General features: G+C 43.4%; 1 long non-coding RNA gene across 1 annotated transcript; it reads left to right on the top strand.

The window, feature by feature from the left end:
• Positions 1 to 1,943: 1,943 nt before the first annotated feature.
• LOC105861210 (uncharacterized) lies at positions 1,944 to 7,310 on the top strand. Its single transcript, XR_001149493.3, has 4 exons — positions 1,944 to 3,390; positions 4,421 to 4,594; positions 5,542 to 5,792; positions 6,188 to 7,310. It is a non-coding gene; the product is annotated as an uncharacterized LOC105861210 (long non-coding RNA).
• The last annotated feature ends 5,781 nt before the right edge of the window (positions 7,311 to 13,091 follow it).

The raw sequence follows: 13,091 nt of genomic DNA, 5'->3' as shown, positions 1-13,091 counted from the left end.
TAAATGACTAATTTGGTTTGATAAAGCGTTCCTGTGTTGTATGTTTTAAAAATCTTCTTTACGGACATTTAGAATTTATTATTGACAATGAGAAGTATGAGACAAACATGATTTTAATTCCTTTGAAGGTAATACGGTTTTTTTTATTCTGTTGGTATACTTGTAAAATTTCCCTCAGTTTTAAAATTTGAATGTGTTTTTAATATATGGCCTGATATGTTCTATGTACTAAATTATCTTAGAATACAGTCAACACTTCTAATCTACAATATCAATCACTTTATTAAGTCTATAAAATTTTATTTTATAGTATATATTATTATTGCGTTCAGTACAATTGTTCTTTTGCCTTTCCCAAATATACCTAATATATTTAGGTTGTATCTCTGTGATTTGCCTTCTAGGTTTTTATATTCTCTCATATTTTTTATATATTTTAAAATGTGTTCTTAGAGTATTTATCATCTTTGTTCTCCACTTTACTCATTTGATTCTCAGCAGTGTCATAAACACTGTTTTTTTTTGAGACAGAGTCTCACTTTGTTGCCCAGGCTAAGGTGAGTGCCATGGCGTCAGCCTAGCTCACAGCAACCTCAAACTCCTGGGCTCAAGCCATCCTCCTGCTTCAGCCTCCCGAGTAGCTGGGATTACAGGCAAGCGTCACCATGCCCGGCTAATTTTTTGTATATATATTTTTTAGTTGGTCAATTAATTTCTTTCTATTTTTAGTAGAGATGGGGTCTCACTCAGGCTGGTTTCGAACTCCCGACCTTGAACAATCCACCTGCCTCGGCCTCCCAGAGTGCTAGGATTACAGGCGTGAGCCACCACACCCAGCCAATAAACAGTCTTTAAAATTGCTTCCAGCATGATTTTAATTTCTGCTACCATATTCTCAGATATTTTAAAAATTAGTTAAGTCTTCTTAACTTATTTCTCTAGTTTTCCCAATCCTTTTAACTTTAGTAGACCAGCACATTCCTACATGTGGTTGTATATATTCCTCAAAATTCCCTTATATTGTAAGGGAGTAATCCTATATCACGGGAAAGATTTAATTATTTTCACATTGGAATACTATTAATACAAGGTCAGAATTCTCTTGGCCACAACGTTTTTGTTATAAGTCCTATTTTTCTCCCATGATGAGTAGTTATACTGAATGAGTAATTTCTGAGAACTGCCCATAGCCCTCTTTCTGTTTGCTCAGTGCCTGTAGATTGGACATAGTGCACAGAATTGCAAGTGGTACTGAGGACCAAGCAGAAAACAGAACTGTGGGGACGGGCTCTGACCCAAGATCCCAGTTATCATCCAGGTTTTTTCCCAGGTCATTCTGTGCTCTCTTCCAAGCCAGTTCCTTTCTCCAGTCTGGAAAACGCTGGCTGATAAGGTTGGGTTAAACTGTGCATTATTCCTGTTCCCCCACACCCCATCCCCCGCCCCACCCGCCTGTGGCATGGGCGTATAGCTGTTCACTCTTCTCTCACCACGGTTCATGCTTTGATCCAGTGATTTTTAGACCTTTTGCTGATTTCAAAGGTCAGCACTACTACTTTTCTACTGCCTCTTCCCAGCTTTTTAGTTCTTGCTTTCAAACATCTCAAATCTATATCATTTTGTGTATATGTATTTATATACATATATTTGATATTGTTAATATATATAACACTAGCTATAAATTTAAATAATATTGGAGGAAAGATACTTGGATACTTGACTGTCTAATTCTTTTTTTTTTTTTTTTTTTTTTGAGACAGAGTCTTGCTTTGTTGCCCAGGCTAGAGTGAGTGCCATGGCATCAGCCTAGCTCACAGCAACCTCAAACTCCTGAGCTCAAGTGATCCTTCTGCCTCAGCCTCCCGAGTAGCTGGGACTACAGACATGTGCTATCATGCCCAGCTAATTTTTCTATATATTTTTAGTTGGCCAATTATTTTTTTTTCTATTTTTAGTAGAGACAAGGTCTTGCTCTTGCTCAGGCTGGTTTCGAACTCCTGACTTGGAGCCATCTGCCCGCCTTGGCTTCCCAGAGTGCTAGGATTACAGGCGTGAGTCACTGCGCCCGGCCTTGACTGTCTAATTCTTTCTAGTGTCTCTAACACATGAAGATTAGTACGAATTGAAAGGTTGGAGCCATGAATCTTTTTTCTCCATGAAGTTCTGTAGCCACTATTTCATTATCTTATGGCACGTATTGTTGTAGAGGAGAACTTTGCGGTGGAACTTATTTTTATTCCTTTTTATTCTTTTTCCTTGGGTCAAACATTTATAATGTTTTCCCTTTCAGTTGAATTCAACACATATGTATTGGACATCTACAAATGTCAGACACTTTTCTAAGACCTACCCCCACAGCAGTGAAAGTCATAGCTTAAACCTTCCTAAGTGCTATAACTACTGATATTCAATGCTTAATTAAGACTATCATGAACTTTATTGCAGTTCAGAGGACTATGGTGGACATATGGCTAGAATAATTTAATCTAGTTAAGGAGGAAAGAGCAGCTTTTTTTTGGAAAAAGTGATAACTCAAAAGAGCAAACTTGAATGATGAGTTTACATTGGCTAGGTTCAGGGACCTAGCCAATGGAAGGGGGGGAAAGAAAAATGTGTAGATGAAGGGAAAATTATGCCAGTGCAAGGAGCTCAGAAGCAGGTGCCACAGTGAGGAATACTGGAAGATATTGAGCAAAGCTGAGACTCATACTTAAAGTAGGAGGGAAGGAGAGTTCTTATAGAACTTTATCATTTCCTATACAACTATTTTTTTAATTACAATTTTTTATATGGATCGACAGTTTATGTCAGATTGTTCTTATTTCATAGAAAATACACCCTTCATATCCTACTGAATGTAAGAGGTAGCTCTTTTGTGAACTATTCTTTCATTTCATGAAGTTTAGTAGAAGATCATTTATCTGGGAGTCTAAATGTAAGACTGTATGATGGAATTGTTATATACTTGTTATATTCTTCTTAAAAACCATTGTCTACATTTAAAAACCATTTCTTGTAATAATTGAAGGGCGATTTCCTGAAATGAATGGTCCATTGATGGTGAGCTCCGCTGAGCTGTATCCGTGGTGGGGAGCATTGTAATGGATGGATGAAGAATGCCTTTCGCCGATGCTATTTTATACTGTGAAAAGCTCATAAATTTTATGGGACAAATGTCATTTATTACTGAACAGGAGGAGATGGCTCAGATGTAGAAGCTGGAAGAGAAACCTGAAAAAGAACAGCAGAGCAAGGAAAAGCAGATGACAGATCTTTTCATCAATGCCATGGTGCTGTTCCATTCTTCACTTTCTATGTTGCTCTTACATCAAATCGTGTCTCTTCAGATCAACACAGATTTCCTGGAAAATAAAATTTTCATTTAAAAAAGTAATTTATCATTTATATGAATATATATGTATGTATATATTTTTTAAAGGAAACAACGGCAAATTCTCTCTGTATGCGAATTGTTAACTGAAATAGATTTGTCGTGTTTCCATTATTACATATTTAGACGTATCTCTCTTTTTTTTTCATTTTCAAGTTAACCCAGATTTTTTATGGGTGCATATGATGACCTATATTTAACACACTCTTCAGTTAGTTTGCATGATGCATTTATGTTTGATAAAACTCATCTAGAGGCCAGGTGCAGTGGTGCATGCCCATAGTCCCAGCTACTTGGAAGGCCTAGGTGAGAGGAGCCCTTGAGCCCAGGAGCTCAAGTTCAGCCTGGCCAACATGGTGAGACTCTGCCTCTTAAAAAAAAAAATCTTTTTAAAACCCCTCTTCTGGGTTATATATGATGCCTTAAAACTAATTTATTTTTTACTATGCTATCTCTTTTTACTATCTACATAATGTTCTAAGATGCCTTTCTTCTTTTAATCATTGTGTTTGTTTGAGGTTGAGATATATACATCTGGAAATATTGTATTACTTTGTAAGATCATGGACACTCTGGCTAAATGATCCTTTATTGTAAAATTTATTTTATAGGAAAATCTTCTTTGAAACTTAGCATCTTACTCCTTTAAGTTTTTTTTTTTTTTTTTGAGACAAGAGTCTCACTTTGCTGCCCAGGCTACAGTGAGTGCCTTGGCGTCAGCCTAGCTCACAGCAACCTCAAACTCCTGGGCTCAAGCAATCCTCCTGCCTCAGCCTCCTGAGTAGCTGGGACTACAGGCATGTGCCACCGTGCCCGGCTAATTTTTTCTATATATATATATCAGATAGCCAATTAATTTCTTTCTATTTATAGTAGAGACGGGGTCTCACTCTTGCTCAGGCTGGTTTTGAACTCCTGACCTCGAGCAATCCTCCCACCTCGGCCTCCCAGAGTGCTAGTATTACAGGCATGAGCCACCACGCCCGGCCACTCCTTTAAGTTTTATTGTATTTTTTGATTTCTTATCAGAGCCTCTTGAGGTGAACACTACCATTTTCAGCTGTGGCAAGGAACAGGAAGAGCAATTGATGGCTGCCTCCATAGCTGACTCACCAGTCAACATTCAGAAATTGTCAGACAAGCAATTTCATCATGCCATTGTCCGATACTTTCTTCACACAGCACAGCTCCTGAGCAAGAGAGGTGAGTCAACATGGATGGTTTCATACTTGCAGAGGCATAAGCAAAAAGATGGAAAAAGATACCATGCTAAAGCACTCTCAAGCGCACAGGCTCAATCTATCCCTTTTACCCATCCAGAAAGGAATTTATTATCTGTCAGCTGCAGAAACTCCTCCCAAACACCACCATACCCCCCCCCTTTTCATTTGCATTTGCATTCTTTATCTGACCCACGGGCTCAAAGGTTTATCTAACTAAGACATCATTTAAAAAAAAAAAAACTATGACATTGATCTAATTCAGATTTAGGAATTCTCTTTCAATCATTGCAACATTACGTTCTAAATAATTCCATACCTGCATCATCACCATACACGGAACCTCCTACAAAGTCTGTTTTCCGTGTGTAATATTTAACCAGATACAAATACTTTCTTGTCTTAGTGTACTGTTTGTTTTGTTGTTGATTTTTGGTTTTGATCCATATGCCCATCAGACTCCACATTGATTTTTATTTTCTGTCTACAACTTCTTGAACGTACAGTGATATATCAAGATCCAGTGTTGGAGAGCAATTAGTATGGTCCCCAATCCTCTCCAGGGGGTACAAATGCTGGCAGATACCTTCTCCCATATCTGAAATTGATAGTGGCTTTGTGTATACAGTCTTGCTGTTACTGGCGCATAGCAAATGTTTAATAAAATTTCCCAGACATTCAGACCGCCTAGGCAAAAATCAAAGGCTTTTGTAAGGAAAGCTGCATTTTAGGACATGAGGAATCGTGAGGCCAATGGCTTTTAAAAGATGATTGTGAGATTGTTGAAGTTCTGACTCACAGAAGGCGGAAGGAAGGGTCAGGCGGGAGAAATTTCCCCCCCTGCCTCTTCCCACGGCCAGGTACTGATACGGCTGTAGGCATTTTTGACGCTTTCAAAAATGGCGGAATGATTGGTTCATTGTTCCGCAGACGCGAGAGAATGTCGCCTCGTGGCAGGCGCCATACTAGTTCCGGTGCACACCGGAAGTGACATCAGAGTGCGCACCGCCGGCCGGAAGCTTACTGTCTGCGGAGTCTGTGGGGAATGGGACAAAGAGCAGACACGTCAACAAATGACAGGACCCAAGGTCTTCACAGAATGCCGTGGGGCACATGGAGGTTCAGAGCGGCATTATTCGTGACAGCCAAAAAGCGGAAACAACCCATATGTCCATCAACTGGTGAGTGGAACAAAATGTGGCCTATCCACATGATGGAAAATACTTGGCGACACGGAGGAGCGCAGTACTAACACGCGGTACGAGATGCATGCACCTTAAGAATATTATGCTAAGTGACAGAAGCTGTTCACGAAGACTGTCTCCTGCATGATGCCATTTATATGAAATGTCCACATAGGCAAATCTGTAAACACAGAAAGTAGGTGGGTGGTTGCTTAGGGCTGGGAGATGGGGTGCAGAAGGGGGAATGTGGGGGCGACAGCTAAGGGGAACAGGGTTTCTTTTTGGAGTAATGAAAATGTTCTTAAATGGATGTGGTGATGGATGCACAACTCTGTGAATATTCTAAAAGCCACTGAGTCATGCACTTTAAATGGGTGAATTGTACGGTATAGGAATGACACCTCAATCAAGCTGTTCACAAAATGTCACGGGAGCAAAGAAAACAGATGAATCATTGCCAATGTTATGAGGATGGAAATGAGCGTTCACGGAACACGACATCCTCGGGGAAGCCTTCAGGTGAGCGCCCTCACCTCTGTCTTCAGAGAAGGGAACTTGTTTCTGGTCACAGAGCAGAGCCCGGACATGTCCCCAGGCTGTGGGACTCCAGCCAAGACTGTGTCTTACTTACCACACTTCCTCACAGAGGAGGTGACGTGTGTGCACCTCCTCAAAGTATCGGTGGTAGTTCACGAGGCAGAGATGGCCAGAGAGGAGCATTCAGGTTGGGAGAGGCACATGCTCAGGGTCCCCGTGGGAAGGACATGGCTCATGTCATCTGGATAATTCAAGGGGAGATCAACAGAATGCCTACTTGCAAAGGGGTGGGCAGAGTTCAAGGGAACCAAACCGGGGATGATGACAATCTGGAACATGATCTTCCTGGGCCTGAAGGGGCAAGGGAGGAAGCCACTGTGGGTACATGGAGAGGATGGTTGGGTACGTAGGGCTGTCCTCTATGCAGGGACAAGAAGAAATGACCTGGAGGGAGAGGCCCAGACAGTAACTGCCCTGATCCATCCTCCTCCTGCCCTCAGATCTCTGCAGGGGGCTGTCACTGGCTGTACCCACAGGACACCAGGGGGCAAGGGAGGCCGGGTGTAACCCACACAGGTCAGCCTCCTGCGGCTGAGGCAGGCGTGGAAGGGAGACCTAGATGGCGGAAGGAAAGTGCAGGAGTGCAGGAGTAAAGATAATGGCATGTTCTGGGGGTGGCAAAGGGCACGATGAGTCATCACACTGTCGTAACAGCCTGTCCTGTTCTCATTCTTCCCAACTCCTTGCCCTGAGGCCACGTTATATGTCCAGCCAGTGTGAGAGGCATCCTTAGGAAGCTTTTCCAGCAGGATACCAATCCCTTCCTTCTTTTCTCAAGGCGACTGAGCCTCTCACTGTCCTAATCCTCGTGAGGCCCATGTGGCCCTCGTCACAGGTGTCAGATGAGCCAGGCTTCCTGAGTGAGGCTGAGAAGCTCAAGGCTGTCTTCGGGGAACTGATGCTCATATCCTGAGAGTAAATGAGTGCCGAGGGGAAGGGCTAAAAATTCCTTTTCCTAGAACCAGGTGTGGAGGCTCACACCTGTAGTCCCAGTTACTTGAGAGGCTGAGGCTGAGGCTCAGGTGGGAGGATCGCTTGAGGCCAGGAGCTCGAGACTAGCCTGGGCAACATAGTGAGACCCCGTCTCCACAAAAATATTAACACAAAAAACTCCTCTTCCTGAGAGAGTTCAGAAAAGGAAGGATTGTTAAGCGAGTGATTGCGGAATACATTTATGTCTGCCACCAGGGGGCAGATGGACCCATTTTTAGGACCGTATTCTAGAAATTTCTAAAGTGTTTTGTTGGTGTCTTCTGAAAACAGAGGAGAGAAAAATAGAGACATGGAAAAGAAACTTGAGTTTTTGTCTTGCTTTTCATTTTCTTCTAAGGTTGTTCTCTGGTTTTGGAAAGTGTGCAGAAACCAGAAAAATGTCCCCCTAGGAAATAGCCAGGCATGAAGGTGTCTTTGATTGACCTTAGTAAATTTCTTACTTTGTGAAAAGCAAGACAAAAACTCAAGTTTCTCCTTTATCTTTGCAGATGAAGAAATAAGATCTTCCTTTGTACCAGAGTTGATTTGACACAGGATCACAGACCTATATGAACAGGGCTTTTAGAGACCAAAGTGTAGAACAGATGCCAGTTTATTGGCTTATAACAAGAACCAGTGTTAGGGAGATAGGGCACATAACTTCTAAAAGATAATATTTTAGATATAGTGGGTTGAATAAAATATGTCATTAAATTTAATTTCACCTTTTTCTTTTTACTTTTTTATCATGGCTACTAAAATTTAAAAATCACATTTGTGGTATGAAGTCTATTTCTATTAGGCAAGACTCTTTTAGAAGAAAGGAACTATAGTTACACAACCATCAAGAATTCAGTTTCAGGCCGGGCGCGGTGGCTCACGCCTGTAATCCTAGCTCTTGGGAGGCCAAGGCGGGCGGATTGCTCAAGGTCAGGAGTTCAAAACCAGCCTGAGCAAGAGTGAGACCCCGTCTCTACTATAAATAGAAAGAAATTAATTGGCCAACTGATATATATAAAAAAAAAAAAAATTAGCCGGGCATGGTGGCGCATGCCTGTAGTCCCAGCTACTCGGGAGGCTGAAGCAGAAGGATCGCTCGAGCCCAGGAGTTTGAGGTTGCTGTGAGCTAGGCTGACGCCACGGCACTCACTCTAGCCTGGACAACAAAGCGAGACTCTGTCTCAAAAAAAAAAAAATAAATAAATAAATAAATAAATAAATAAATAAATAAAAGAATTCAGTTTCAGGAAATCTTTGCAGCCTAAGATGCAAATAAGTTTAGCTGGAAAATCAGGTTGAAAATGGGAACCGATGCATTTTGTCTGGAAGTTGGAAGGAATGATTTTTCATAAAAGGATGTGAGTTCCTTGGGGATGTTGGCTGTCCCATCTTCACGTGCCCCAGGGAAGAGTCAGGCATGTAGTTGGTGCTCAGTAAATGCTGAATTGAGTTGACAGAGGTAGGGGCAAAGCAGATTCATAAGAAAAGAAAATGAAACCAGGGGAAAAGTCAGCAAGTCTCGCTTTGTCTTGCTGGAAGAGAAGAGGGGTCTGGGAAGTTTAACAGATTTAAGTCCAAGAGGTGTCTTAAGAGAGAGGAGGGAAGGCCCCGGAGGGAGAGCCCATTCTGTATAGAACTGGAAGCCTCCAATAACTCATTTCTGGAGTGGAGAAGCTATTTCCAAACGTAGGGCCATCCAAGTGGAGTCAGGAGCCTTCATGCCAATCACAGCCCGGGGACAGGCCAGGGACGCCCATCACTCACTCACTCAGGAACATTGGCTAAGTGCGCATCACATACCAGGCACAATGCTAGGTGCTCAGCGCACAGGTGAAAGGATATTGTATCTGTCTTCAAGGAGTTCACAGTTTAAGGGGAGACTGACACACAGTCATTTATAGTACAATGTGGCCATTGATTACACAGCTACACTCAATGAATACCCACCTTCCTTTTTAAGATATGACACCCAAGAAGAATTTACATCCATTTTGATAATTAGGAATAAATGAGGAAGAAGCACCCCAACCCAATACGCAGATAGGCTAGTTTCCATTTTGCTTACATACCATGGCTTTCAAGAGTTGAGTGTTGAGTGTTGAGTTTTATGTTTATAGCTTCGACCAGTTGAGTTGTGGGCTTGCTGTGATGGTTTGGATGGTCACTCGGTGTACCTCTTCCCACTGAGGGTGGAATTCACTTCCTGCATCATTAAAGTCGGCTTGGCCATGTGACTGGCTTTGGCCAAAGGAAGGCTAGCAGACTTGATATAGAGAGAGACCTTAGATCTGCGTGTGCGATTTAGCTTGGCTTTTGCACTTCTGTGATTACCATGCAAAGAGCAAGCCCTGGGAAGCCACTGGTGTAAGAAGGATGAGAGGAGACAAGTGAGATGACAGACACAGCCACCATTTGGGCCTAGGCAAGCCAAACTGCAGTTGACCTGTATGAGAATCAATGTTTTGTGTTGTAGAAACCCTGCGTTTTGGGGTGATTTGTTGTGTGGTGCTTTTTTGGCAATAATTGCTTAATGTACGTATCAAGAGTCAGTTGTGTTTGTTCCTAATCCTCTTTAGACTGGTCAAACTTTTATATTCATATAATTTAATTAAACAGTATACACACTAATGAAATATGAGCACAAAATCAGAGAGGTTTTTCTTTCTAGATAAATCTTTAATTAAAAAAAAAATCTTTGTTAGGTTTTGGTGTTAAAGTGAGTTCAACTCATAAAATGAATCAAGGAGCTTTCCATCTTTGTCTATAGCCTGAAATAGTTCAGATAATTTTGGTTTTATATCATCGTTAAAGATGAATCCAAGTGGTCCTAGAACCCTTTTTCAAGGGTAGATAATCATTTTCTTATCTCCTTCATTGTAATAGTCTATTCAAGTTTTTCATGTTTTGGGGTGGTCAGTTTTGGTAATAAATATTAAATTTCTAGAAAATCATTCTTTTCCTGAAGATTTTAAAAAATATTTGCATATAATATTCTCTTATTCTTTTCAGCATTCTGAATCTTGCATATATAATTTCCTTCTCCTTTTTATGTCCATCAAACTTAGGAAAGATTTGCCCATTTTATTGGACTTTTTGCTGAGCCTACTTTTGGTTATCTATTTACTTCTTATAATTTTTTCCTATTTTATTAATCAGAGCATGCATTTTTAATTATTCTAATTTCTTTTGTCTTATTTTCATGTTCTACATTTTTTTTTATTTTTTTTTATTTTAAGAAATCTGGTCACGTTGATATGTTCTACATTTTTATGATGAATACTATGTTTCTTATTGTTCACCTTTTTAAAAATAATTAAGGCATTTAAGGGTTGTACGATTTCCTACCGAGTATAACTTTGTTCATGTTCCTTATATTTTGGTATGATGCCTTCTCATTTTTGTTTATTTTTAGATAATTAATAATTTTAATTTTGATTTCCTGTGTGCTCCAAGGATTATATAGGAGTATATTTCCCTCCCTCCCTCCGTCCCTCCCTTTCTTTCTTTCTCTCTCTGTCTCTCTCTCTCTCTCTCCTTTTCTTTTCTTTCTTTCTTTTCTTTTTTTTTCTTTTTTTTCTTTTCTTTCTTCTCACTCTGTTGCCTGGGCTGAAGTGCCATGGTGCAGTCATAACTTACTGCAACCTCAAACTCCTGGGCTCAAGCGATCCTCCTGCCTCAGCCTCTTGAGTAGCTGGGACTACAGGTGCACATCATTATGCCTGGATAATTTTTCTATTTTTTTGTAGAAACAGGGTCTTGCTATATTGTCCAGGCTGGTCTTAAACTCCTGGCCTCAAGTGATCCTCCTACCTTGACCTCCCAAAGTGCTGGGGTTACAGACGTGATCCACTGTGCATGGCCCAGGAGTATATTTGTTAATTTCTTAATAGTTACAACTTGAACTCTTGGGCTCAAGCAATCCTCCCGCCTTAGCCTCCCAAAGTGTGGGGATTACCCCACCGCCACCTCCCACCTGCTCTTTCGTCTTCGCTTGGCCTCCGGGGCCACCTGAGAGCGACTGAGGCTCATTTTCTGGAAGCACAGGTGATGTTCTCACTCGGGCCAGTGGGGGGGAAAGTAGCTGCTGGGCTGAGGTCCCTTCATCACCCGCCGGACGGTTTCCTGCAGAAATTCTAAGGAAGTCATTTGGAGCTGGGCAGTGCCACTGTTAGTGTTCTCAGAGCATGTCTTCCTCATCCCTCCCATCTCTGGGTCTCCCTGTAAACTCTGTAACCACCAGGTTGTCCTCCAGGCCCTTGGTCTTCAGGTAGCACAGCAGCCGCAGCGCTTTGGTCCGCAGGAGTAACCGGTTCCTTCCCATCCTCTTACCCAAGACGTTTCTTCCAAAGAAGCCGCTCGGGTAGATGGGATGGCCTTCATAGTCCAAGACGGGGAAGGTGATGTTTCTCAGGTCCAGCGTTCTGTTCTGCTGCCAGGTGTACAGAAGCTGGTTGGGGGCACTCAGAGGTCCCTGTACCTGGCGCACACCTGCGCGTAGGCGATCTCGGGTCCCTTAACCTCTTCCCCACACAGAGACTGCACCACGTGGTCCAGCCCGCTCACTTCTGTAAAGGTGTCTTCTTTCAGCAGCGAGTCGGCGGCGTTGCTGACCGCCAGGACGGAGGCGAAACTGACCTGGGTGCTCCTCCTGGTGGCAGAGAAGCTATAGGTGTCGTTGGTGGTGAAGTGAGCCTGCACGAAGCGCCACTCAGCCTTGGCGGGGCCCCCAGTCGGGGTGTACTGCTCCTCGAGGTCTTCGTCTCTGTCCTTGGGCAGGTAGATCAGGCCGGTGCCCAGCTCAGCTGTCGGCATCATGGGCATCAGCAGGAAGAACCAGGGGTGCGCGCCCACCGCCCAGCCCAGCCACCCAAAGGTGTGGGAGAGCCACGCCTCCAGGCAGTCGGTGTGGCAGTGGCACCAGCCCGAGGCCTCAGGCATCTGGATTTCCGGCTCCAACAGGGACAGGTCCTTCGTCCCCCACTCCTGTCACGGCTGGTCCTCCTGCTCTTTCAACGGTCGTTGCTGTGAGGACTGCCCTGACGCTGAGCTCGCTGGCCATTCCTGTCCCTGGTGTGAAACCCGGGCTTCCTGGGACCTGGGGCTTGCAGCGTCTGGCGAGAGTGTAACCTGAGAGTGACTGAGACTCATTTTTGGGAAGCATAGGTGATGTTCTCCCTCAGGCCAGTGGGGGGCAAAGCAGTTGCTGGACGGAGCTCCCTCCACCACCAGCCCAACGGTTTCCTGGAGAAATTCTAAGGAAGTCTGTTTGAGCTGGGGCTGCTGGCGCCTGAGGCCCTAGGCATCCATTGGGGACATGGTTTCACCTGTCACCTGACTAGCTGAAGGAAGTCAGTTGGAGCTGGGGCTGCTGCCTTCCGAGGCCCAAGTCATTCGTTGGGGACACGATTTCACCTGTCACCTGACTAGCGGAAGGAAGTCAGTTGGAGCTGGGGCTTCCCTCTCCCAAGGCCCGAGTCATCCATTAGGGAGCAAGTGGTTTGACCTGGTCACCTGACCTGCCTGAAATTTGTGGCGTGCCTGACCTTTCAGGAGTTCAGTATATACAAGAAACGCTTCTTCGAGGCCCTCAAATGTGAGCCTAGCCTACGGGACGTAAAATTTATGGAGCAAATTTGGCCGGGTCCCACGCACACACAAATGGCGCCAGTCACATGTGTCTGAGTGGCAGCCTTTCCCTTTCCTGGGTTCTTTCACCCAGTAGCAGTT

The sequence above is a fragment of the Microcebus murinus genome, chromosome 20 (assembly GCF_040939455.1).
Source record: "Microcebus murinus isolate Inina chromosome 20, M.murinus_Inina_mat1.0, whole genome shotgun sequence".
NCBI classification, from domain to species: domain Eukaryota; kingdom Metazoa; phylum Chordata; class Mammalia; order Primates; family Cheirogaleidae; genus Microcebus; species Microcebus murinus.
This window is presented reverse-complemented; position numbering and strand designations above follow the sequence as displayed.